The 25,615-nt window shown below is 38.5% G+C and overlaps 1 pseudogene; it reads left to right on the forward strand.

The window, feature by feature from the left end:
* The first annotated feature begins 19,799 nt into the window (after positions 1 to 19,799).
* LOC116895870 lies at positions 19,800 to 20,688 on the forward strand (annotated as a pseudogene).
* The last annotated feature ends 4,927 nt before the right edge of the window (positions 20,689 to 25,615 follow it).

The following is a 25,615-nucleotide window of genomic DNA, read 5'->3' on the forward strand; positions in this document are numbered from 1 at the left end:
CTGAGAACAGGACCCCAGTTAAAGGAATCAGAGAAAGGACTGAAAGAGCTTGAAGGGGCTCGAGACCCCATATGAACAACAATGCCAAGCAACCAGAGCTTCCAGGGACTAAACCACTACCCAAAGACTATACACGGACTGACCCTGGGCTCCAACTGCATAGGTAGTAATAAATAGCCTAGTAAGAGCACCAGTGGAAAGGGAAGCCCTTGGTCCTGCCAAGAGTGAACCCCCAGTGAAAGTGATTGTTGGGGGGAAGGCGGTAATGGGGGGAGGATGCAGAGGGCAACACCCATAGAGAAGGGGCGGGGTAGGGGCTAGGGGGATGTAGGCCTGGAAACTGGGAAAGGGAATAGCAATTGAAATGTCAATAAGAAATACCCAATTTAATAAAGATGGAGGAAAAAAAAACCTTTCACTTTGAATACTACGGACTTCAGGTTTCTTCAATACCTGCTCAACAGACATCTTTAAAATTTCTCCATACAGATAACATTCTTAATTTTTCATTTTTTTAATTTATTTTTTACTTATCCATTTTACATCCTGATCACTGTCCTCCTCCTGGTCATCCCTCCCACAAAAATCTCCTCTCATTCTCCCCCTTATTCTCTGAGCAGGTGGAGGTCTCCCTGTATCCCCCTACTCTGTCACTTCAGTTCTCTGCAAGGCTAGGCACTTCCTCTTCCACTGAGGCCAGATAAGGCAGCCCAGCTAGAAGAACCTATTCTACACACAGGCAACAGCTTTTGGGATAACTCCCACTCTAGTTTTTAGGGACTCACATGAAGACCAAGCTGGACATCTGCTACATATAGATCAGGGAGGTCTAGATTCTATTTTTGGTTATATTTCCAATTTTAGGTCTTGCACAGTTTTATTTAATTCCTTAACCCATTTAATTGTGTTTTCCTGTATATCTTTAAGGCATTTATTTGATTGTGTTTTTCTGTATTTTCTTAAGGGATCTATTCATTTTCTCTTTAAAGGCCCCTAGATCTTTATATGATTGGATTTAAGGTCATTTTATTGTGCTTAAGTTGTGTTAGGATATCCAGGGCTTGCTGTAGTAGGATACCTGTGTTCTGAAGTTGCCATATGCCCTGGCGTTTGTTTACTTTGTTCTCTTGGGGATCTTTAGCTATCTAACTAGCTCTGGCTTTGGTCCCCGGATGTTCCTGTTGTGATGGTATTGAAAGTGGGGTTAAAGTCAAAGGTCCTGGTGTGGCAGGCCTCTGATGGGTATACCAGGGTTGTAATGGTTCCATATCTGCATGGTTCAGGATCTGCATGTCTGTAGAAGGTGATCAAAGAAGTGAAGGGAGAATGGAGGTCAACATGGGCTGTCAGACAGCTTGGTTCGTTCAGAGGACTCAGCAAAAAGGGAAGATGAGTAGGGGAGGGGAAGCTTACCTGTGTCCTTCAGGCACAGATGATCTGCTGAAGGTGGACAGAGCACAAATACCATTCTTAATTAAACATATATTTTAAAGTAATTAAACAAGCCTCCATTAATCTGGCATTTACAAGGGAATTCATATTTCTGGAAATTTTTCTATGTGAATTATCAGCTTTAAAGTTTTTATTTGGGGCAGGAGAGACTGGTCAGCAGTTCTTTAATAAGCTACTCCTTTAGAGGCTTCGATTCGTAGCAAGTATATGGCAGCTCACAACAACTGTAAATCCAGTACCAAGGAATTCAATTCCCTCTTTGAGTTGCCACAGTGATCACTCATGCATGTGGTACATAGACATTCATGTAGGCAAAATACTCATACACAGAAAAATAAAATAATAATACAAAATCTCACACTTGGCTTATTATTCAGGAATTCAAATCTAAGGGGAACACTAAAAACAAATAAACAACAAACAAAAATAGCAATGAAGAATATAAAACATTGCACTACTGATCTGTAGTTTTTAAGCAGCTAAATATAATGGAAAACTACCTTTCGCTTTTGAGAGTTGCTCCAATCATCTAACAAGGTTCCATCTAGAATCAGAGACTTTGACCTTGATTCCCCATATGAACAACAATGCCAACCAACCAGAGCTTCCAGGGACTAAGCCCCTACCCAAAGACTATACATGGACTGACCCTGGGCTCCAACTGCATAGGTAGCAATGAATAGCCTAGTAAGAGGACCATGGATGATTTGTTTCACTGTAAATATTAAATACATTATTGTTAAATAATGAGGTTTATTTGATCCATTAAAATCATAGGTTGAGAAATGTCTATAATACTTTACAAGGAAATCATATATGTTGGTTGAAATCTGCAATCTCAGCATTGGGAAGTGGAAACAGACGATCAGAAAATAAAGTTACAATTGGACTGAAGGAGGAGTCAGAGGCCATCCTGGGCTATGGAGACTCTGTCTCAAAGAACTAATAAAGAAAATAATGTACAGCAAAATAATTTGTAAGTTTTTCAATGTGTAATTTTGTAATTGTAACTGGGGAAATCCATTAGCACATAGTAAACACATCTGCCAATGAAACATTCTCATCTTCATTTTGGAAATTAAAAACATAATGAATTTAGTGCAGGACTCTTCTGTAGGGCTCAATTAATTCAACTATTGATAGCATGGCCACATAGAAGGGATTTAACCAAGGACAAGATCTTTATCATAGCTATTCTAAAACTCTGACTCATAAGCAAGTGTTAGGGATAGTTGGTTTCAAAAGTGAATCAATTGAGATTGGTTACATGAAGAAATGTACAGATATGAAATTTTTATAGAAGGTCATGAATATGTTTCTTCTTGTTTTCATATCACATATATTCTAATCTGAATCTTGTTTAAATTAACATGTTCCTACTCTTCACATTACAATAAAATAGGCTGAAACGTGTTATATTTCTGTGTTTAATATTTTCATTTCCTTCTATTCTACTTTTCTTTTTGTAAATTAGAGTTTATGGTCAGAACTCTTGGTCAAAGATTAGAATTGCAAATAAGGTCTTCTTGCTTTCTTGCACTGCAGCAAAAGAACAGGAGCTGCCAGTGTCTGAAAAGTTAATTAGACAAAACAGACAATTAATTACATCTTATTAACGTGTAAAAGGCCTGTGACAAATTGGCCTAATTGCATGCTCTTATATATCCGAAGAGGTCAGGCTACTTTAAAAAGTACGTCATTAATGGAAGACAAATGTATCTTCATATGCTTGATAAGAATATTATAAACTGAATTATTTATGACTCTATTGGAATACTTAATAATTTTAAGCTTTAAATTAAACTGCTCATTAAACAAGAGAGCTAGCACCAAGTTCTTAAAATAGGACATAAAAGCTTACTGCAGAGTAAGATAAATTTGGAGGTCTCACTTTCCCTCAGAATGTCTCTATATGTCTATTTTTTAAATGCCCAAGCCTCAAAGATGTGCAATTTATCTTCATGTACCCTCAATCAAAGAGAATCCTTCTACTGAAGGCATTCACCCAAAGGAATAGGTTCATTTTTAAAAGCCCTCAGCTACTCAGACTCATGTGTATTCAGATGAACACTGACATTAGTACTAAAGCTTTCTTTTCTCTTTTCTCTTTTTCTTTTTCTTTTTTTGCAAACCAAAGGATAAGAAGAAAAGGAAATAAAAACAAAATATACTACTTATCGAATATCAAGAAAATACCATGGCCAGTGTATTAGAGGCAAACAGTAATGAAACATTGATGTCTGAGAAGAGTGGATGGAACATTCAAAGGTAAGAGGAACAGGCAGTAGCTGATACAACCAATTTAAAATTAGGAATGGGTCCATGTGGGTCTCATAGGCACTCACAACAAATGATAGGATTTATATAATGTTGACAAGAAGGTGCTAGGCCTGTTAAAGGTCTAACATACCATAATTATTAAAATCATGGTAATAATTTAACATAACTTTAAATCATGAGATGACAAATCCCAGAAAATTTAATCCCAAGTTTAATAGTTCCCAAGGTTTATTAAAAAGTACTTAGACAATGGTTTTTGTGATTAGGGAAGTGGGAAAGGATTGTATCACATTCCTGAGAATGGCCATTTCTACATTACAGATCAATGCCATTGGTATACCAAGAAATCATTAATTATAAGAACATAGATTGAATTTCTTGTCTAAATGTATAGAACATTATTATAAATGATTAAATCCTAAACATGTTCTCTTTAGAAAGTCTTGGTATATATTGTGAATTAAGCACTTGGCTAGGGTATGTTTCTAATGTATTCTATACATTAGAATATTCTATTAGAGTATATTCTTAGTTATTCTATACATTAATATGTGTATAAACTTTTGGGTTTTGTTGTTTGTTTTTCTGTAGGAAGAACTGATCTTAATGCACACTTCTTAAGTGCTTTACCATTGAGCTATATAGAGATCTAACTTCATATATTCATTTCGAGGCGGGACCTTATTAGATCAATCATGCTGGACTTGAATTAATTGTTTATCCCAGTCAGGCTTTGAACCTGGGATTCTCTTTCTCAGGTTCCTGAGTGTCTAGGATTATAGGCTTGTGCCCTCAGGCCTGGCTAAGACTATCCCCTTTACAGAGAAGAACTTACATGTAAATTGGAAGGAGATTTTGATTTGGTATAACTGGTGTGGTTCACTTCTCTCTTTGGACATGACAGCTGTAAGTAATATTGTATGCAAACCAAGAATACAGTTCACTGAATGTAATGTAGCTATTCATGACTGGGATATGGAATCAAAATTCCAATATTAAGGTTAAATACATCAAGTCATTTGCTGGTAGTCTTGTTGGCAAAGTCATATACTTGGAAACCAGTTGCCGTTCTTAAAACCTCAGATGCACTGAATTCATTTTAACAAAACTTTTACTCAAATATTGAAATCTGAGAATGGTAAACATAAACCTTTTTTTTGATAAAGAATATTCTCCTATAGAGAAAGTAAGTAATTGACCCCAGTAATTAGACTAATACAAAAGTGTTTTCTTTTTAGTTAACCAACAGGTCAGTCTCTAGAGTAAGGGTGATAAGGTATTGAGGTGTTGTGAATCAGAATGTCACAAATAAACAGTCATGGATTGAGATTTACTATTATTTAAATTTACATGACTCAGGAAGAAAATGAGTGAAACTTTCACTTTTATTCATTTTCCCCCTTTCTTTTAGCCTGCAAGTGTGTGCTGGTGAAGAATCACGCGATCACTCTGCAGCCTCATTTCAGCGCTTGGATTCAAACTGAAGCCTCAGTAGGCTGTTCTTGGTAAGCTGGCACACTGGCATGGCCATGTCAAATGGGAACACGGAAAGTCACAAAGCCAGCACAGCTGCTTGACAAAGATCTAGCAAAGCTGAGCACAGAAGGCAGTCACCACTGTACTGTCTTTGCTTTTGGTCTTCATCTCTATGTGTTGCCTGCTTGAGGAGCTTTGAATGTTTATACAACATGGGAATATTATATTGGTGGGATATTTATGTCATCTCGCAGAAGTATGTCTTCTAAGCTTCCCCAAGAAAGTCCTGAGCATATTACCACTCCAGATTTTAGGAAGATACCCTTATCTGTCTATACTTGAACATCTTCCTTGGGTCCTGGAAATTCTGATTCATGTGAAAATGTGAGAGATCTTATATGAGACTCCAGTTCCAAAACACTCTCCTCGAACATCTGCTCCTGTGCTTATTCAGGAATGAGACAATCAGAAGAAGGTAAACTTAAAAAGGTAAACAAGGTTTAGCGGACTAGAGGATTCGGCACCAGATCAGATAACAAGCGTCTTTCTATGAAATGCTCAGATGATTATGTGGCTTGTAAGGTTGGGGGCTATATATGGCGTGCACTTTGAGGAAAAGATACAGCAACAAAGCTATCTCTGCCCCTTCACAGAGGCCTGTGCTGACGGAGAAAAATTGTCTGAATAAATAATAAAAGAATGAGGTATCATAACCGTCCTTTCTTAGGAAGGCTAGCTCATACAGGGCCGCTGTGGTATATATGACCAAAGAACAAAAGAATACGAAGATTATACAGAAAAAGAAATCTACAAATATATAAAATATAACTTTCATGTTATGCCATAGATTGAATAACTGCAACAGCTTTGGCTTGAAGATTTCTCTTGGGCCTAATGACAATTGGCGCTCTGACAATTAAAAGTTGGTAACACTACTTGGGACATAGAATCTGCTCAGGCTTGCTGGAAGATTTTCTTTCTGTCCACTGCCCTTGAAACCACACGATTTTTAAAAGTTGGGTTGTGGGGGCTGATGAAAAATTATTGTAAAAGTGAACTCTGTTATGTTGTGGTTTATCAATGATGACTAAAGTATGACCAAAAGGAAGTTAAAGCACATTTTCGGGAACAAAAATTATATGATCTATGTTTTAGAACAGCATTAATACGTCCTGCCTACTGAGTTCTGTATAAATAAGCACCTTGCTTGACACACTCCTCCCATGCTGATTCCTTATCTCTTTTCTGGGACTTGTCCATCACTGGTGCTGGCTGCTGGCAGAATACCATGAGCTAATGTTAGCGGAGTGAACAAACAATTATAGGGGAATTTTAATCTAGCAGCATGGGTGCTCTGACAAAGGATTATATCCAAAACCTTCTAGTTCCCTGTGATCCACCAAGGATAGAGACAGGCCTTTAAACCCAGGAGTCAGAAGCAAGCAGATCTCTGAGTTCAAGGTCTAAGAGTCGCAATACACACTTTTAATCCCAGTACTCAGGAGACAGGCACACGAATCTCTGATTTCTAGTCAGTTCTGTTCAGTCCTTGAAGTCAGTGGAAGTCAGTGCAGTTAATAGACTGAACAGTAAACTGGAGTTAGTGGCAGTTCAGTTTGTGGAATCCAGAGGCAGTTTTTACAGGAACAGTTTTTTAGAGACTGGTTGCAGAAAGAACAAGCTAGACATAGGTGAAGACAAAACTAGCAAGAGAATGAAAAGGAACCACAACACTAGAGCATATTGCCAAAGTTAGTATGAGGCCAAGCAAAGCAATTCTGGGGAAAGCTGAGAGAAGTCAGATTGAGTTAATCAATTTGGAGAGGAGTTTGAGCCAGGAAAGCTAGTTGAACAAGCCAGCCAGAGTTCAGAAAGGGTGAACTTATTCAGTATTAAGCCTCTGAGATGACAACTGAATCTATTGAATAAAAGTTACTTTTATAAACAATAGCATCTTAATAGTTTTAAGATATAAATTTGTACACCACAGATTTTTTCCCTTCAAATTACTTAAGCACCATCAGGAGTCTACTAAATCATATTTTGAGTACTATTTTTACTTGATAGACATATTGAATAAAGTTTAGGGAAACAGGATGATGGTAGCTACATTTTGTAAGGATTCCCTTAATATATGTTTTCTAGTTACCTGGGCTATAGGCTATCATTTAAAATAAGGATCTTTTGTATTTACCTCTAAAAAATGACAAACCTTACAAAAATTGTACTTATTTAGTTTTTGCATGTATGTGTGTTATGTATATGAATACATACATGCAACAAAAAACATATTTTGAAGTTGAAGGAAAACTTGGAGTAATTGATTCTCTCTTTTCATCAAATAAATTTCAAGGTTGAAGCTCACGTCAACAGGCTTGGTGGCAAGTGCTATCTCACCAGGCTGGGATGACAGACAGGTATAACTGAAGGGAAAACAGAAGTGGTTATTTCCTGGGCCACTCTTTTCATTCTAATTTGAAATGAAATGCAATAGGAGGCATTCTTGATACGATAGAAGCCTTGAATTATAGTGTCCTTGAGTTATGATTTTTCAGGGAGTCCATTGAAAAAGCAAGCCACTTATAAATACATAGACAAAAGCTGTTTTGTGTGCAAACTGAGTATAAGCAGTTAGGAAATATAATGAAAAAAGAATCCTTTGACAACCTAATAAAAATGTAAAATTTCTAGCAATAAACTTAACAGGAGCACGCAGGACTTCTCTGAAGAAAACAGTGTGGATTTACCAAACCTCATAAAAGAAGTGCTGGTAATAGGAAAAAGGAGGCTCTGTTAGTGGGCAGAAAGAATAAATAACAGTAGGGCTTCTGGTAATTAACTCATATTTTTAAACCACTTGCAATCACAATAATGATAACTTTTTGTTTTTAATTTCATAATATGAGCTTAAGTTTCAAGAGACTAATTATAAGAAAAACTAGCCAGAGTGTGTTTGACAAACTAGGGACCTTGCCACTGTGAAAGATGTTCTTGCCAAAGTCATATGTCTACGGAAACAATGGAAAAGTGGAACAAAATTAGACAAGGGTTCCAACGTTATAGAGCACACAGTTAAGAAACGGACATGAGCAGTGTAATTTGGTGCTGACAAGAGTACTGGCGTTCATACTTACTCATCTCATTAGCAATTCTGAGTCGCTTAAACAGAGGCAGCATTTCCCAGAGCATTTCGCTGGCATCTTATGAGACAGGTGCCACTGCTCCCTCACTTTAGAAGTAAGTTTTCTGAGCTAGGTAAATCAAGAATGAACAACTAATTTAGAAAATGTTTGACAACAAGGAAAATGCAAGATAGAGAATTATTTTTATACTTTGTTCCAAAACTTACTTCGAATGATATATAACGAAATATAAAATACAACTAAATTAACATTCAGTTGGTTATCTAACTTCAAATGGTCAACCCTAAGAACATATACCTATAGGTGACATTGTCCATAATCCTCAGAGGCTTACACTCATGTGCACATAAACATTTCCATATATACGTAATTCTACAATGAGAAATAAGTCTGAAAAATCGATCAATTAGAAAATTGTTTTTATTTCTACTTTCAGGCAAAGATTTAAATAAGACAGAGAGAGACTAATTAGAAAAGACTATCTTTAATTATTGTCTCTTGGATTATGACCCCTGTCAGAAGTGATAAATATCAGTGACCTTTCCTTGAATATAGGACCAAAGAGGTACCCTTTCTGCACCCAGAAAAAAAAAAAGAATTCTCTTCCGTATGAACATACCATGATACCAAGAAGAATCTGCACAGAAGACAGGTGGTGCTAACAGTCTGATATCTGTAACAGATTCTAAATTGAACTCTATCTTGATTTTCAGTGGGAAACAATGGTATACTTCACAACTATCCTTGTAATTTCTCAACAGATCCAAGTTCTATGTTCTAACCAATACCGTCTTCATGGTGCTAGAACTCTGTGGTCTTGAGCAGATACCAACACTGATACCATCTCAGGGAGTGGAAGATCTTCATTTTCCCACCAGAGGTAGTTTCTGGGAGCCCTTGTTACCATTATCTTTCCATACTGAATTGGGTATTTGGGGGTGATCTGCCTATTCTGCCTTGGCTGCTATTCTGGTTTGCATATAAGAGGTCCTCCTCAGGCTCAGTACTTTACATGCTAGGACTTCAAGTGGGGGGTTATTTTGAAAAAGTACCGGACTGTCTGAAGTGATGCCTGCATAGATGAAGTAGTCACTGTGTGTGTCCAGGGGGCAGGTTATATTAGTTAACTGATTCACTGCTGCAACAAGTACTTTTATAAAAGCAAGTTAAAGAAGGAAGGATTCCTTTTAGCTCACAGTTTGAGGGTCATTTTTTCTTAGTGGGAATGGCATGGCTATGAGCTTGAGGTACTGGGTCATTGCAGCTGAAGTCAGGAGTCAGAGACAATGGATATTTGAGATCAGCTGGCCTCTCTGTTTCATGCATTCTAAAACCCCAGCCCATGGAGTGGCATCACACACATTTAGGGTAGGTCTTTCCATCTCAGTTAACCTGTTTCTGTGATTGTAGGACCTGTCAACTTGGCAATCAACTTTAGCCTTCGTGAGGGCTAACTTTGTATTATCCCTAGGCACCTCCTGCACCGATCTTTGCTTCTCTTTCCTCTGTAGTAAGAACAATTCTTCATACACACACACACACACACACACACACACACACACACATACACACACACACATGCACGCACGCACGCACACACACGCTCGAGCTCCTGTTATTATTAATTTTGCTTAAATACAAGTGAACAAGCAATCAAGACTAAACGATATAAAGCCATGAGCTGAAATAATCTTTCCTGTGTGTGTTACTATCATGCACTTTGGTCACAGAGATGCTTAAGTCAGTTGCAGAGTTGCTGTCTGTGTCTTATTCTGATGAGCACATCATCACCACTCCATAATTTCACATCTGCAACAAAATGTAGACCAAAATCATAAAGTTTAGCTTTATAGTACCAAAATTATATTTATTTTGTTAATCATTTGGGGGGAAGGCCATTTCCACTGCAGTTTTCGCTTCCTTAAAAGAAATAAATGAACAAATAAACAAGTGTTAGATTGCTACTTCTCCCAAGTCAAATCATCCCTTTACTGTATAGAGGAAGAGAAGTCATAGTACTCAAGAAACTCATGAGACTTACAAGATCCAGGAAGCATTCTGGGACAGTGCACCAAAGCTGTACAAGCAGTAACAACTGTGGGGAAGAAGACACTCCTTTGTTTAGCTACCTGAAGTCTGGGCATGGAACTCTGGCAACAGATTTCATGAGTCTCACACATTAGTCTGAGCATCTCACTGACACAGCAGCCAACATAACCCATCATCTTGTAAGTAGCCCTCACCCATGGTTCTTTAAGCAACCTCATTCATCTCTTTGAGTCACTAAGCTAGACATTGGTAGGCTTATTCCTTTGGCCTGTCAGTGGTATCTTATTTGAGATGAATAGAAGGTTATTCATATATCTCTAGGAAATATCATTTTTAACTGTTTTAATTGTAGTCATGTGTTGTTGTTGCTACTACTGTTTATGAGGGAAAGATATTTATATTGACTATTAATAACTCTTTGTTAAATTTTTGGGATGTATAAATATGACATAGTTCAAGTCATAACAAACATAGTATTCCCTCTGATCCCTCATAAATACATAATGAGTAATTTTACATCAAAATCTTCTGAATAGCCATCATTTTAATAGTTCTAAATTAATGGTTGGCAGGCTATATGCCATGAGCCAAGTCCTCTCCTTGTGCCTATGAATTTTTGTTGGAATGGGGCCATACTCATTTATTTATGCATTGTCTGTAGCTGCCTTTTTGCTCCAAGAAGGAAGTTGAATAGTTGTGACAGAGACCATATGGCCTGAAAAACATAAAATATTTACAACCTGAACCTTTGTAGAAAAAGTTTGCAAGCTCTGACCTAAGTTGCCACATTGAGCTAGAGTTTTTGAGATCTTCGAAGGTGAATACTACTACAAAAAAGAGAAATAATAAAATATTGTTTGGATATTGGAAAAGGTTACAAGGCAAGAGATGAGAGGATGAAAGACTTTCTGATCATTTGCTATGAATAGAACCTGCTAGGTATACTATGTATCTTCATTCACAGCCACTTAGTAACTATGTTTTTCTTTTATATTTTCAAAGGCAGATTTTCTCTGATGTATTTTGGATGTAACAAGATTTTTTTCATGCTCTTTCCTGCATGTGGATGAAATCCAAGGAGTGCCCCAAACCTCACTTCTGGATGTTTTGGCTTTGTTAAAGAGCATTATTTTACTTAAAGCAATAGGATGACTCTTATGAAAATAAGATGACCATGCATTAAGTATTTAACCCCCCTAAATGAATTACCAGTAAGATGTTACCACTCATTAAAGGGTCACTCATACCTACCAAAAAGTGCTATAATGCACTGAGAATGCTGTAACACATCTAGCCACAAGAACTAATTGACTGCATTTCACTGGAGATGACAAATGTAGATGATTACTTACTATCATTTTTCTGTAACTCACAGTCATAATATAGCTTAGACATGATGAAGCATTAAAAAGCACCAGATAAATGATCTAGACAAGACCCCCCACCAAGTTACAGTTTGGCCTGCAAGCACGATTGGTTCACTTCACTTCTTATATCGTCATTAGCATGGGACTTTGACTGTTTTTATTTGCTTTTGCAACGTTGGGAATCAATGACTTTTTAGTAATAAAGCCAAAGCACATTAAAGGAAAAGCAGCATTTGAGATTAAATATTTTTGTTCTAGGAACTAGACCTTTCTATAGTAAATAGTCCTTGGCTTTCTACAGTTGTTCATACTCTCAATTCTCATTTCACACAAAGGCCAACAGAAATTCAATAAGTTTTATCTCTATTATAACAAGTAATTGGTCTTAGAAGTAACCTCTCTTACTCAGCCTGCTTTCCCTTTCCATTCAGTATGGGTCCAATGAAATGGTGACATAACACTTCCTATAGGTTCCACAAATATCCCAAAGAGCACCACCAGCTGGGACAAATGAGACCATGAGAACATTTTACATTCAAAACACAACAGTGACCACCTTCCTCAACAACCAGTATTTGAGCTCATTCTGTCCAAATATTCTTAATTTCTTCATTTTTCTCTTTTTAGAAATGTTTATGTTTTCAAGGCACTCTAATGTTCAAAGTCCTGTACTGCCCTTTGGTTTCCCGTAAAGTGAAAACTGAAAATGTCCAAAATGAGCATGATTTATTTCTTTGCACAAATATAATAATGTCTGATATCTTCAAATAAATACCTTGAATTCATAAATTAGTTTCATTCTGGGTTTTTATAAAGTCATTTTAAAAAATAAACCACATTTAAGATCATAAAATGCAGGATTGGTCTTCAGCTTAGGGGATAAAGTATTTGCCTCACAAATATGAGGACTGGAATTTGAGTTCTCTGTACCCACACAAAGGCAGAGAAGCACCATGGTCCACCCATAATTGCAATGCTTGAGAAGCAGATAGGGGATCACCAGGATAAGATGACTGGGGTGACTAGGCAAACTGGGAAATTGAGATTAAACTTGAGACCCTACCTCAGTAATTGAAGCACAGAGCAACTAAGGAGAACACTCTAGAATGTCAAGATAGTTTCTGTATGTACAAGCACACAGGCACATATTCACATGCTTACATACTTATGGACATGGATATATATATATATATATATATATATATATATATATATCACACATATCATATACAAATAAAATACTATAAAATGATAAAACTTGACACTTATAAATGTTGGCCTTTTGACAATATGTTAACCTTTACCTATTTTTACATTTAAATAAGAGGAACTACATATAAGTGAAATCAATTTCAAAAAATTTTGCTTTGTGGACCTTAATCATCACAAACACTTGTGTCTAGCCACATGTGTCTGGAAACACTAAGACAATTTGAATCAAATTGGGAAAACTCATTCATTTCAAATAATCTCTGACCACACGTGACCAGGAGAAATTACCTATGAAGTTTCCCACTATTAATCAGCATATAAGTAAGATACAGGCTCTGATACTCTCTGTGTCCTTTGGCTGTTGTGTTGAGATGCCAGGGGAGCTGATGAGTTATGAACTATGGAGCAGGATTCTTTTCTACAAGCATTCCTCAATGATAAATCTCAGGCTGCAAAATCAATCTACTGTAGTGGCTGGAGAGGGCCAGCTCATTGTTAAAGAGGTCATTGAATGTGCAATGGTACACCTAGAAGTAAAACTAGTAAGTTATCAAAACTTGAGAATTGAGAGCAAATGGTGAAAGCCTGGAAAACTGGTCAGATGAAGAAATTTGTATGTAGTTCTTTTATTTGTGGTAGGCCAACACACCAGCTTTCTGCATGAGATCTTGTTGACCTTCCCATCACCAGGTTGCTCCAGTGGCTATAATGAACCCCGCCACCCCCATGCCTTTACCACTGTCTATTTTGGCTTTCCAACAGACTGGGCCATTTGCTAATGATTGGATTTGTCACTGGAGCTCCTTTTTCAGCACTGTGTCTCACAAAGATATCCTCTTGTTTATTTCCAATGGAACGGAATGAAAAGACTAATGTTTCTGAAAATGTATTCAAGCAATCTCTCGCTTTTCTTTTATTTCCTATGGGAAAGAGTCTTGTTGACTCTGCCAGGCAGTCTGTTCTTTTCATTAGACACCTCACACTGATAAGAAGAAAGAAAATGTTGTATCACGTTGTAAAGAGAAGCATCTCTTGTGAATTCTCCCACTGTTAGTCTTAGGTTATTCCGACCTCATAGAAGCAAAGGGAAAGCACTGTCTATCAAGTTACCTAGCCAAGCCAGGGTCTAATTTTCAACTCATATTACAATATGAATTCAGTAAAGTGCCAGAGGAAGCAAAAATATAGATTGTGTATTCAGTGTCAGTGGCAATTTGTGGCAGACAATTGTAAAAATACAATTTTAAAAAGGCAATTTTATCTGTTATGCAGTGGCAACAGTAAAAGCTTTTATAGGTAGGAGAGGAAAATGACTTCTATAAAAACCCTTTCTTCCTTTTTCCCTACTTCCCTCCATCTCCCTTGTCTCTCTTCCTTCCATAACTCCTTTCTCCCTCCTTATTTCCATCCTACTAGCTTTACACATAGGAGCTCAGAGTTCAGATCATTCCTCAGGTGAACCTCATGCACAAATTTAATGATATTGCTTTCATCGAACCATATGGCCGTCTATGTGACAGAAAATTTGTGTCTATCTTGTTATTGGATAAAGTGTTTGGGAGTGCATATATTCACTTCCTTCTGGTTTTTGATGCTATGTTTTTCTCAACACAATTGAGGAAACACTATGGACCAATGGTTTGAACATCATATTAGAGTAAGGGTTACTGATTGAAAAGTGATTTGAAATTACTTCCACTAGTTTATGGAAGAGAAAATTAATTGCTACAAAATAACTTTTTGTAAGACAAAGTCTAACATGTACTGTTGCTGATCGACCATTTTGGATGTTCAGTTCCTACTATACAAAAAGAGCTACAGCAAATGATTCCTGAGAGACACAAAACCTTCACCAACACAAGCAGACACCTAAAAGTGTTTTATCCTTAGACTTATTTCAATAAAAATTTAGATACCTGAACTACACAGAGGCTAAAGCAATGACTAAAAATAACCAAAGGAAATAGATAACATATCCAAGAAACTTGTCCAGGTCAAGTATGATGATCTATCTATCATCTATTAATCTATCTATCTATCTATCTATCTATCTATCTATCTATCTATCTATCTATCTATCTTTCTATCTTCATCCTCATCTATCATCTATCTTTCTATCTATATCTATTTATTAATCATCTATTTATTTAACCTATCATTCATCCATTTATACATTATCCATTTTTGTCTATCCATTTGCATTTTCTCTCTCAATTTCTCTTCATAAAACAGTGTCACATATATATATACACATACATATATACATATATATATATGTTCAAATGTTCATGTTCGATTTTAATCTCCTTCTGATTTGTTTTGCATCACAATATAATGCTCTTTCCCCAGCTCTATTTCAAAATATCCGTTTCCCATCCTAGGCTCGCCTTTATTGTTTTTCCTATTTCCAACAAATCAGTCATTAATTCCAGCGACCTTTCCTTGTCAGGCTTCACTGCAGTGCTGTGTGTGAAGTTCACAGTCCTTTACCCAAGTCTGCATCTTCATCTTTTCCTTGCTCTCTCTCCATTATGGATGTCAAAATAATCCCTGATTTAATTCTTATACTTTTATAAGACTTGTCTGTCTTACTCCAGATACAAATCAAAGAACAAAGGTATCTTCCTTACTTCTCCTCGCGTACCCTACCTAAACCTTCGTCTACCAACAGTGCTCTAATGTTTGTAAGTCTCCATCACATTAAAATTATGGGATTCATATTGAGAGTAGGAACCTGTGTTAGTTTTGTAAGAAATAATGAACTGGGTAAGGGAGAGAAGTATCCCATATGAAGGCAGGCCTTCTGCCCAAAGGACTGGCATTAATACCAGTGCTGCTATATATAAAATGTCATCAGGGTGATACTTTCATTTCAGAATAAGGGGCTACATGAGCACATTTAGAGCACTGTGTGTGTGTGTGTGTGTGTGTGTGTGTGTGTGTGTGTGTGTGTGCCCGCACGCCTGTGGAAGTCAGAGGACAAATTGTGAAAGTATGTCCTCTCCTTCAGCACTGTAGCTACCAGGGGTAGAAGCCAGCATTGCCTGCGCCTGGCCTGGTGGTGAGGATTTTTACCCACTCAGTGGCTCAATTCAGTGTTTTCAACACACCCATCCCCAGTGGCTCCTGTACCTTTGTGTCCAGCTTTTGCTGAGTTCTCCTCACTTGTTAAACCAGGGGCTGTTCCATATTCTTGTGTCTCATTCTTTTTAACAATTTTATATTTTTTTAATTTTATAAACTTTGTTCATAAAAGAAAGTCTTGCAAATAAATAAAAACGTCCTGCACCCAGATGAACCCTAACAAAGCCTATCGAGCTTTGCAGTCGTCTGTGCAGCTTGAGTTGCCTCTCAGAATGGAAGCTCAGGAGCGTCCATTAAATTGTATGCTGACAGGATTGAATATACTTTATGCATTTACTTAACTCGAACACAGAAAAGTCCAGGACAGAATTAGAACAAGAGGACTAACCTGCTTTATGACCGCCATTATGACTTGTGCATAGGAAGGGCCATGAAGAAAAGAGTGTGCACAGCCCCTGGAAAATGGAGAGGCAAGAAAGGCACTGCCCTGGGGTCCTCAGAAGGACAAGACCTTTCCGTACCTTTGCATTAGCCCAGGAGGCTGATTTAAGATTCAAGCCGGATCATTCAGTTTACATTGTTTTAATTGATTACATTTGTCCTGGGGGTGTGTTTTGTTAAAGACACATTGTCACCCCAAGGACCAAATAGTCACTAATATAGCATTTGTTTTGTAAGAGCATTTCCCAACTTTTGATGAAATTCTGAGGGTTTTCTTTCTTTTTTTTTCTGTCAAGAAAGATGAAAAGAAGATTCTCGTCCAGTTTTAAATTTCCACAAACATTTGATTTGTACCTGGGCAACCTGAGCATTAAACAGCCTGTATTGAATGTCAGTCAGCGGGAATTGAATGTCAGTCAGGCAGGCCCCTGCTGACCTCATCCACCGCATCTCTCACCATTTTCCTCTTACTGGAGGCATAACTCTCCCGCGTATTATTTTCTTCCCTTATTTCCCCCTTTACTCTCTATGTTCTTTGGTTTAAAAACCTTGTGTGCACAAACTTTCAATGTTCAACCTTCTGGCTCTCTGGAACAGGTTTTCAGGAGATGAGTCCTCACCTGGGTGATAAGAAACTGAAATCAAGAGGCCTGGTGTCTCTGATCCATGGGAAACGCTCAAGGAGGGTCAGCCCACCTAACTCACCCCATCTCATGAAGCACGAAGATGCCATTATCTTATCCCCACAGTCGTATCGGATTCCAGGAAGTCCAGAACCTCCAGGAAAGCCTACCCTGAGAAGAGAGCATTGAGCTGTGGAGCAGACTGGCTTGTGGGAACCTGATTAGTCCCTTTAGTGGATAACAGTTCATGACCTACAGATGAAAAACTTATTAGTAATTTATAGGACCTTCTTACAAGAGTAGGGCTGAGATGGTGATGTGCTGGACCGCACCTTGAGGAAGATTGCTTTGTAATACAAACCTGTTGCCTGCTGGCTTCATTTTCTTGTATTACACATAAAGCTCATACAACCTTATCCTACATACTGAATACTACCTGCCCTGCCCAGCTTCTCAATAGCACTCATCTCTTTCATTACCACATTTAGACACGTATCTGCCTATAGGATGTTGGAGCTGCTGGGCTCAGGACCTTTGCCCTCGCACAAGTTAGGCTCCATCCTTTATGCCTTCTTTGCCTGGATCATTTACCCTTAACCCAGATGCGATTATCTAAGCATGTGTGTGAGACCTCTCAACATCTGCGTTCCCCAGTAGAATTTTTCTCAGCTCGAGCACAGAAACTACCATGTTCTGGAGGCAGCCACTACACAGTAAAATTCAAAGCTAGCGCATGTCTTAAATGTCTCCCCTCAACCAAGTTTCAGGTTTTGTCCCATGATTTGCTATCCGGTGCCACCTTTGCCTTTTGAGATTTTCTTTCTTTAAGTTCCATATTGGAGCCAATCGTATTTTTCTTTTCTCCTTAGTGCCTATCCCTGAATATGTGACCTCTACCTGGGTCATAGCTTCTACTCATTTCCATTTTAATCCCCTGCAAATCCTGCCTGGGAAACCCCCGTTACTGAAATCAGTCTGTTAATATCACCACCTGCCTACCTGAAATTCAATAACCTTTTCTCACCTGGCACTTATTAGATCTTGCCAATGCTGCAGACTCCCTTGATCTAGAAGCATCTTCACTGTTCTGCTTCTGCTCTATCCTGCTATTTCGTTCTTCCTAGGAGTTATAAATTGATTGCTACACCATGACATTTTACACTTGAGTGAAATTAGATATTGCTAACAATATTACTGTATAAATAATGAGGGGGTATGCTGCTAAGTGACCTCTGTTCCAGTATCATTCTCTGGGATGCATTACTATCAGCTAAGTGTCAGTATCATTCCCTTTACCCCAGATTGAAACCTTATACGATACTTTGTCTCCCTGCTTTGCTTTTCAATTTCAAAGGTTCCATAAACTTTTCCACTCCATGCATAAATGTGTTTTACTTAAATTCTGGCTTTACTTCTGGTTTCTGAAGTATTCACCTGAGCAGTCTACTGCTTTCCGAACTTCTAATATTATTGCCCTTTCAGACTCCTGACATTATAGATTTATTACCCACTGACTATTTGACTCCAAACCTTTCCCAATGAATATTATATTGACAGAAATCAACCAATCTCCCATGTTTAAATTTCCATTGTATTCTCTGAAGTTTTAGTTCCTTGAAGTTGGGAATTAAGAAAATGCATACTTCTTTAAAATCAATGAATAACTCAGAGATCTTTTGCTTATATGCACAATATAAATTATGTTAATATTCAGTAATATTTTAATTTCAAGTGATTATTCCGTTGCTCATTATTCTCTCTTTTTAAAAAATGTATGTGGTCAGAATAATAGTCTCACATCTCTTCTTAGCTGTATAGTCAAAGGTAGACTGCTACCTTATGTATTACTTGGTATATAGAAATGCTACACTAGTAATACCAAATAATTTTGATTTAAGGTTAATAAAGACAATGAACACACACACACACACACACACACACACACACACACACACCTATGCGCACACACCTTAGCAGTCCATTCTTAACACATAAACACATATTGCAACTGTTTCTCCTCTATTAAATATTTTCACTTACACATTTGAAGACATCAGCAATCAGACTCTTCTAAAATCAGCAGCGTGTGAGTGGGACAGGGCTTATTCACTCTTGAGTATAATCTGATGGCTACCCTGTGGCATTTTAGAGTTTGATGAAATTCGATGCTACTAACACTGTTACTGTCTGAGCGCTGAGGGTATCCTCTCCAGTGATCTCTGTTCCTTTATCTTTCGCTGCAGGGGATTGCTGTTTGCACCGTATGACTTTTATCCTTTCCCGTCAGGCTGACATCTTATATGATGCTTTCTTCCTGTTTTTCAGTTTTGAATATCCCATAACCGCTTCAAATCACATGTAATATTTGGTATCACCACTCTTCCCACTTACATCCCCTGTTCACAGAATCTCCTTCCCAGAGCCCCAGACATGTCTCTGCCTACCCCACTCCCTTACATTTGACCCTACAATTCCTCATGAGTGCTGGTCTCCCTTTCCTTCTCATAATGCATCTAGCTAAATCTCAGCAAAGGATTCTGTGAAAATATAATTTTTACTTGAGATAAATTCACGAACGGTAAACCAAAGTAGTCTCAAATAGATACTTAGAAAATGTTTTAACATCGTATTCACAGAAAGATTTAAAATTTTCAGAACGTTAAGCAGACGGATGCCTGTGGAAATCAAGTAGGAGAAGGTGCATTGACAAGAATCCAGCAATGGAAACGTGGTCAGTTGATCAGGTCTGCAAAGCATTGGTGGAGAAAACTTAGGCTAGCTAGTTCCCAGGTTTCAAGAGGAAGAAATCAGTGGGGCCACATTCCTGGCCCTTAATGATTGCAGAAACTGGTAAAGAAAATTGGACACCAGGCTGTTCTGATGGACTTCATTAAGAAATACAAGCACAGCAATCAAGGGCTGAAGTCCTCGGGAGGTTTCACAGAGACATCCCTGCTGACCATGGCACAAGTGGCCCCTGAGCATGAACAAAAACTCAGTCCCACCAGCCATGGTGACCGGACATCTTTGCATCCAGCTGTCCTTGACAATAGACTCATTTACCAAAGAGTATTGGAGCAGAGAAGAAATGTAAAACATGTTCTAGCAAGGCATAAAGCATAACAGTGGACTAAGTCCTCCATCTTACCGGCGTTTCCCTATGATGTCAAGTGCATGTTGGCAGAGTAGAAGCACCCAGACCACAGCAGGTGGATAAGGATCATTGAGTTTCTCCAGGCAGATCTGCCTAAGTACCTGGAAGGCTCGCTGTACCCTGCCACCCAGCAATACAACGATGTGGTCAGTGCTCTGCTGCAGCTCATCCTTTCCCAGATGAGGACGGTTGTTGCTTTTTTGGGGTGGAGGAAATGAACCCTCAATCACTTTAAGTATGTCCAAAGACCCATAGAAGATGATGAACAAGTCATGACAAATAAGTGTAAATTTGGACACCGAAGAAGCCAGACAAGGAAATCTTTTGCTGACATAAGATCTAATGAAATTAAAATTGTGCAGATAAACGTAAGCCTGAATCCTAAACACTCGGACAACCTCGGCTGATTAATAACATGACAATAAATTGTAGCATGAAAGCAAAGCGAGATACCCTTTAAAAGTTACCAATAAAATCAAAAGTTTGCAAAAAAAATTCAGAATGTTTCCTGTCTCTGTTCATTATATACATATATATATATATATATATATCTTTTACAGTGCACATATATATTAAAGTGAATATATAACTACATATTATATATAATAAATTAAATATTTATTTATAATATTATATATGTTCCCATCCCTATCTGCTCTCAGTCCATCTGCAAAACCTATTCTGTTTCTCCTTTTCAGGAAGATCCATTTGTCCCCTTAAGCCTTCCTGGTTTTTTAGCCTCTCTGGGTTGAACTGTATGATTATCCTTTACATAACAGATAACATTTCACTTATGAGTGAGAATATATATTAATATGTCAAATTAAATATATTAAATAATACATAAATATTTATTCCATGTAATTATAATATATGTAATTTAACATATATATGTATATATATATATATGCTTTTTATGAATTTGTTTTATTTTTTTTTACTTTGTTTTTCAATCTTTATTAACTTGGGTATTTCTTATTTACATTTCGATTGTTATTCCCTTTCCAGGTTTCCGGGCCAACATCCCCCAACCCCTCCCAACTCCCCTTCTCTGTGGATGTTCCCGTCCCCATCCTCCCCCCATTACCACCTTCCCCCCAAAAATCACGTTCACTGGGGGTTCAGTCTTGGCAAGACCAAGGGCTTCCCCTTGCACTGGTGCCCTTACTAGGCTATTCATTGCTACTTCTGCAGCTGGAGCCCAGGGTCAGTCCATGTATAGTATTTGGGTAGTGGCTTAGTCCCTGGAAGCTCTGGTTGCTTGGCATTGTTGTTCATAAGGGGTCTCGAGCCCCTTCGAGCTCTTCCAGTACTTTCTCTGATTCCTTCAACGGGGGTCCTATTCTCAGTTCAGGTTTGCTGCTGGCATTCACCTATGTATTTGCTGTATTCTGGCTGTGTCTCTCAGGAGAGATATACATCCGGTTCCGGTCAGCCTGCACTTCTTTGCTTCATTTATCTTATCTAGTTTGGTGGTTGTATATGTATGGGCCACATGTGAGGCAGGCTCTGAAAGGGTGTTCCTTCTGCCTCTGTTCTAAACTTTGCCTCCCTATCCCCTCCCAAGGGTATTCTTGTTCCCCTTTTAAAGAAGGAGTGAAGCATTCGCATTTTGGTCATACTTCTTGAGTTTCATGTGTTCTGTTCATCTAGGGTAATTCAAGCATTTGGGCTAATAGCCACTTATCAATGAGTGCATACCATGTGTGTTTTTCTGTGATTGGGTTACCTCAGGACGATATTTTCCAGTTCCATCCATTTGCCTATGAATTTCATAAAAATCATTGTTTTTGATAGCTGAGTAATATTCCATTGTGTAGATGTACCACATTTTCTGTATCCATTCCTCTGTTGAAGGGCATCTGGGTTCTTTCCAGCTTCTGGCTATTATAAATAAGGCTGCGATGAACATAGTGGAGCACGTATCTTTGTTATATGTTGGGGCATCTTTTGGGTATATGCTTAAGAGAGGTATAGCTGGGTCCTCAGGTATTTCAATGTCCAATTTTCTGAGGAACCTCCAGACTGATTTCCAGAATGGTTGTACCAGTCTGCAATCCCACCAACAATGGAGGAGTGTTCCTCTTTCTCCACATCCTCGCCAGCATTTGCTGTCACCTGAGTTTTTGATCTTAGCCATTCTGACTGGTATGAGGTGGAATCTCAGGGTTGTTTTGATTTGCCTTTCCCTTATGACTAAAGACATTGATCATTTCTTTAGGTGTTTCTCAGCCATTCGGCATTCCTCAGCTGTGAATTCTTTGTTTAGCTCTGAACCCCATTTTTAATAGGGTTATTTATCTCCCTGCAGTCTAACTTTATATATACTTTTTAAAAACATACATTTCATTTTTTATTTAGCTGAAGTAATTATTGTCTTTTCCCTACATCATATGAGGACAGAATCATGGTCCGTCACCTTTAGAATTATCAGGCACATCAAACTTTTCGTCAAAGGTTATTTACTTCTCCTTCTCTTCTTTCTCTCCCCTCCACCTTTTCTACCTCCTCCTGTCTCTTCACCATCTCCCTTCCCCTCCTCTTTCCTTACCTCTTCTCCTTTTATGTCCTTCCATCCCCTCCCTTCTCCTCTTCTTTCCTCTCCCTTCCATGTTCCAGATCCATATAAAAAAAAAAAATAGGCTCAAAATGAAGAACTCAAAAAAAAAAAATGCTGAGCAAGGCAGACCCAACCCAAAAACACAAACATGGAGAGAGAGAGAGAGAGAGAGAGAGAGAGAGAGAGAGAGAGAGAGAGAGAGAGAGAGAGAAGGAAACATGACTGCTCCTTGAGTATGGTGGAGAAGGTAGATGTGTGGCAAAACATGGCCAGAGGAAGAGACATCCAGGAGAGTCCAGAGTGCACAAGACCCAGAGCTGGAACGTGTCAGGAGAGGGGAGACCAGTGGAACCAGATGCAGCCGCCGGAAGACTCAAAGGTACAAAAGGAATATGTAACCAAAATGTCTGGATTATTTATATAATATAAATATAAATAATATAATATAAATAACTTTCTGCTGGGACAGAAAGTTCAGAGTCGGTGGCAGGGTAGGCCAGCCAGGACAGCCCTGTTGCAGGTAGGGACCTAGGGATGCAGGGAAACGGAAACAGCCAGGTTTGCGTTGATGTGTTAAACAGACACCTCCACAGTTTGTTCTAGGTTTAAAACCACACAGTACGTAACCGTTTATAAATGCATGGTAGCTGCTAAATAGAGGATAAGCATGCACAGCTCACAAACCCAGAGAGGCTACTTAACAAGGTGGCTCATGGTGGACACATGGATTCTTCCTGGGAAGGAGAAATAAAATAGATTTTGCAGACAGACTGAGAGCTTGTAGGGATGGGGAAAGAAGGTACCAGGCAGGGGCCTGAGGAAGGATAGAGTACCGGAATTGAGGGCCATTTGAAAACCTAGTGAAGTTAAAACTCCCTGGAATCTGCCAGGGTAATCCTAGCGAAGACTTCTAGCAATAGGGATTCGGAACTAGAGCAGGCAATTTTCTGTAGTCAGGCAAAGCTTCCAGTGCTGGAATTAAGACACCAACCCAGCCACAAGACCTTCTACCTAAATTTTTCCTGCCTGAAAGATGTACTGAGGTAACAGTTGCTTGGAACTTGTGGGAGTGGCCAACCAGTGACTGATCCATCACTTGAAGCCCAAACTGAAGGGTCAAGACTGGCTAGATGTCTGAATAGCCAGGAACCAGAAGTTGGACAGTCCAGAGGTCTAGGGCAGAACTAAAACTGACTGGCAGAAAGAAAACGAAAGAAAGAAAGAAAGAAAGAAAGAAAGAAAGAAAGAAAGAAAGAAAGAAAGAAAGAAAGAAAGGAAGGAAGGAAGGAAGGAAGGCAAGATGGAAGGAAAGATGGAAGGAAGGAGGAAGGAAGGAGGAAGGAAGGAGGAAGGAAACAGGAAAATGTCAATGAAGTGATTCTACTCATAATCTGCTATATTCGTAGATTGATGCCTCATCCAATTTTCATCAGAGAGGTTTCATCTGATGGAAACACATAAAGACCCACAGAAAAACACAGGTAGAGGTCAGAGAACCCTGAAGAAAAGAGGGAGGAAAGATTGTAGGAGCTAGAGGGGTCAAAGATACCACAAGAAAACCCATCACATAACCTGGGCTCAAAGGGACTCACCGAGACTGAAGTGACAGTTTCAGAGCCTGCATGGGTCTAATCTAGGTCATCTGCATATCTGTTGCGGCTGTGGAGCTTGCTGCTCTATGGGGCTCCTAACAGGGGGAGTAGCGTGTCTGACTCTTCTGTGTGCTCTTGGGATCCATTTTCTTCTCCTGGGTTGCCTCGTCCAGCCTTGATAGGTTTGTGCCTAGTCTTGTTGTACCATGTTATGCCATGTTTCGTTGATATCCTTGGAAGGACGCTTTTCTGAAGAGAAACTGAGGAGCTCTGGGAGAGTAGGAAGGGGGAGGGGGAGCTGGGAGGAGTAGAGGGAGGAGAAACTTTGGGTAGGATTTCATGAATGAGAGAAGAAGAAACCAAAAAGTGAGGGTGGTCATATTCCAGTGCCACACGGCTACGACCTCAGACTTGGCAGTGGGCAGGGAACTGGCAGATAGCTGAGCAGACACCTGTCCCTGTACTGAATTTGTTCCCTAATAAGCAGAGTGAAATGGGCACACGTCTGGGTTGTTATATTCTCTTCATGTACAGAACTGGGTAATGTTCAAACTTCCAGAAAAACAGAATGTGATAATTTCTGTTTCTGTAATTATTTCAGCATGAAACAAGTAATATGAACAGCAAGGACTAACATAAAGATACATTTCTTATAGTATTTTTTAAGAAAAAAATGTGAGTGGACATTGCAAAAAAATTAAATAATAATAAATTTTGTTGCAATCTGCAGACAAGATTTGAATGTTAGTATTACAAGAAAAGGAACAGTGCAATTTTGAAGTTATTCTGAGCATAATGTTTATACATGATGATTATTTATGCATCTGATATTTAGTAATGAGAAACTGGTAAGAAATTAAAATGCTAGAAATTTAGATTTATGTCAACCATGTCAAAGACCTATAAAAGAGACAGACTCATTAAAAATTTATTTCCAACATCTGTATTTTGAAGTAAATATATGCACATCCCTGTATTGCCTAAGATCACAGTGTTTTGCCAGTGCAGAACTATGTAAATCACTGTTAAATGCTTTAGTATCTCCATATTTGGTTCATTTTCTTATTGTGCTTGCAGCATGATAGAAGGAAGATTCTGCCAAGGTTTTGCAGTCTGATAATTTAGATGAATTTAAATTCTCTTTGCTTTCCTTCAATCACGAAATTCTCAGAAATGGCCTAG

Source organism: Rattus rattus, chromosome 3 (assembly GCF_011064425.1).
Source record: "Rattus rattus isolate New Zealand chromosome 3, Rrattus_CSIRO_v1, whole genome shotgun sequence".
Classification (NCBI taxonomy): domain Eukaryota; kingdom Metazoa; phylum Chordata; class Mammalia; order Rodentia; family Muridae; genus Rattus; species Rattus rattus.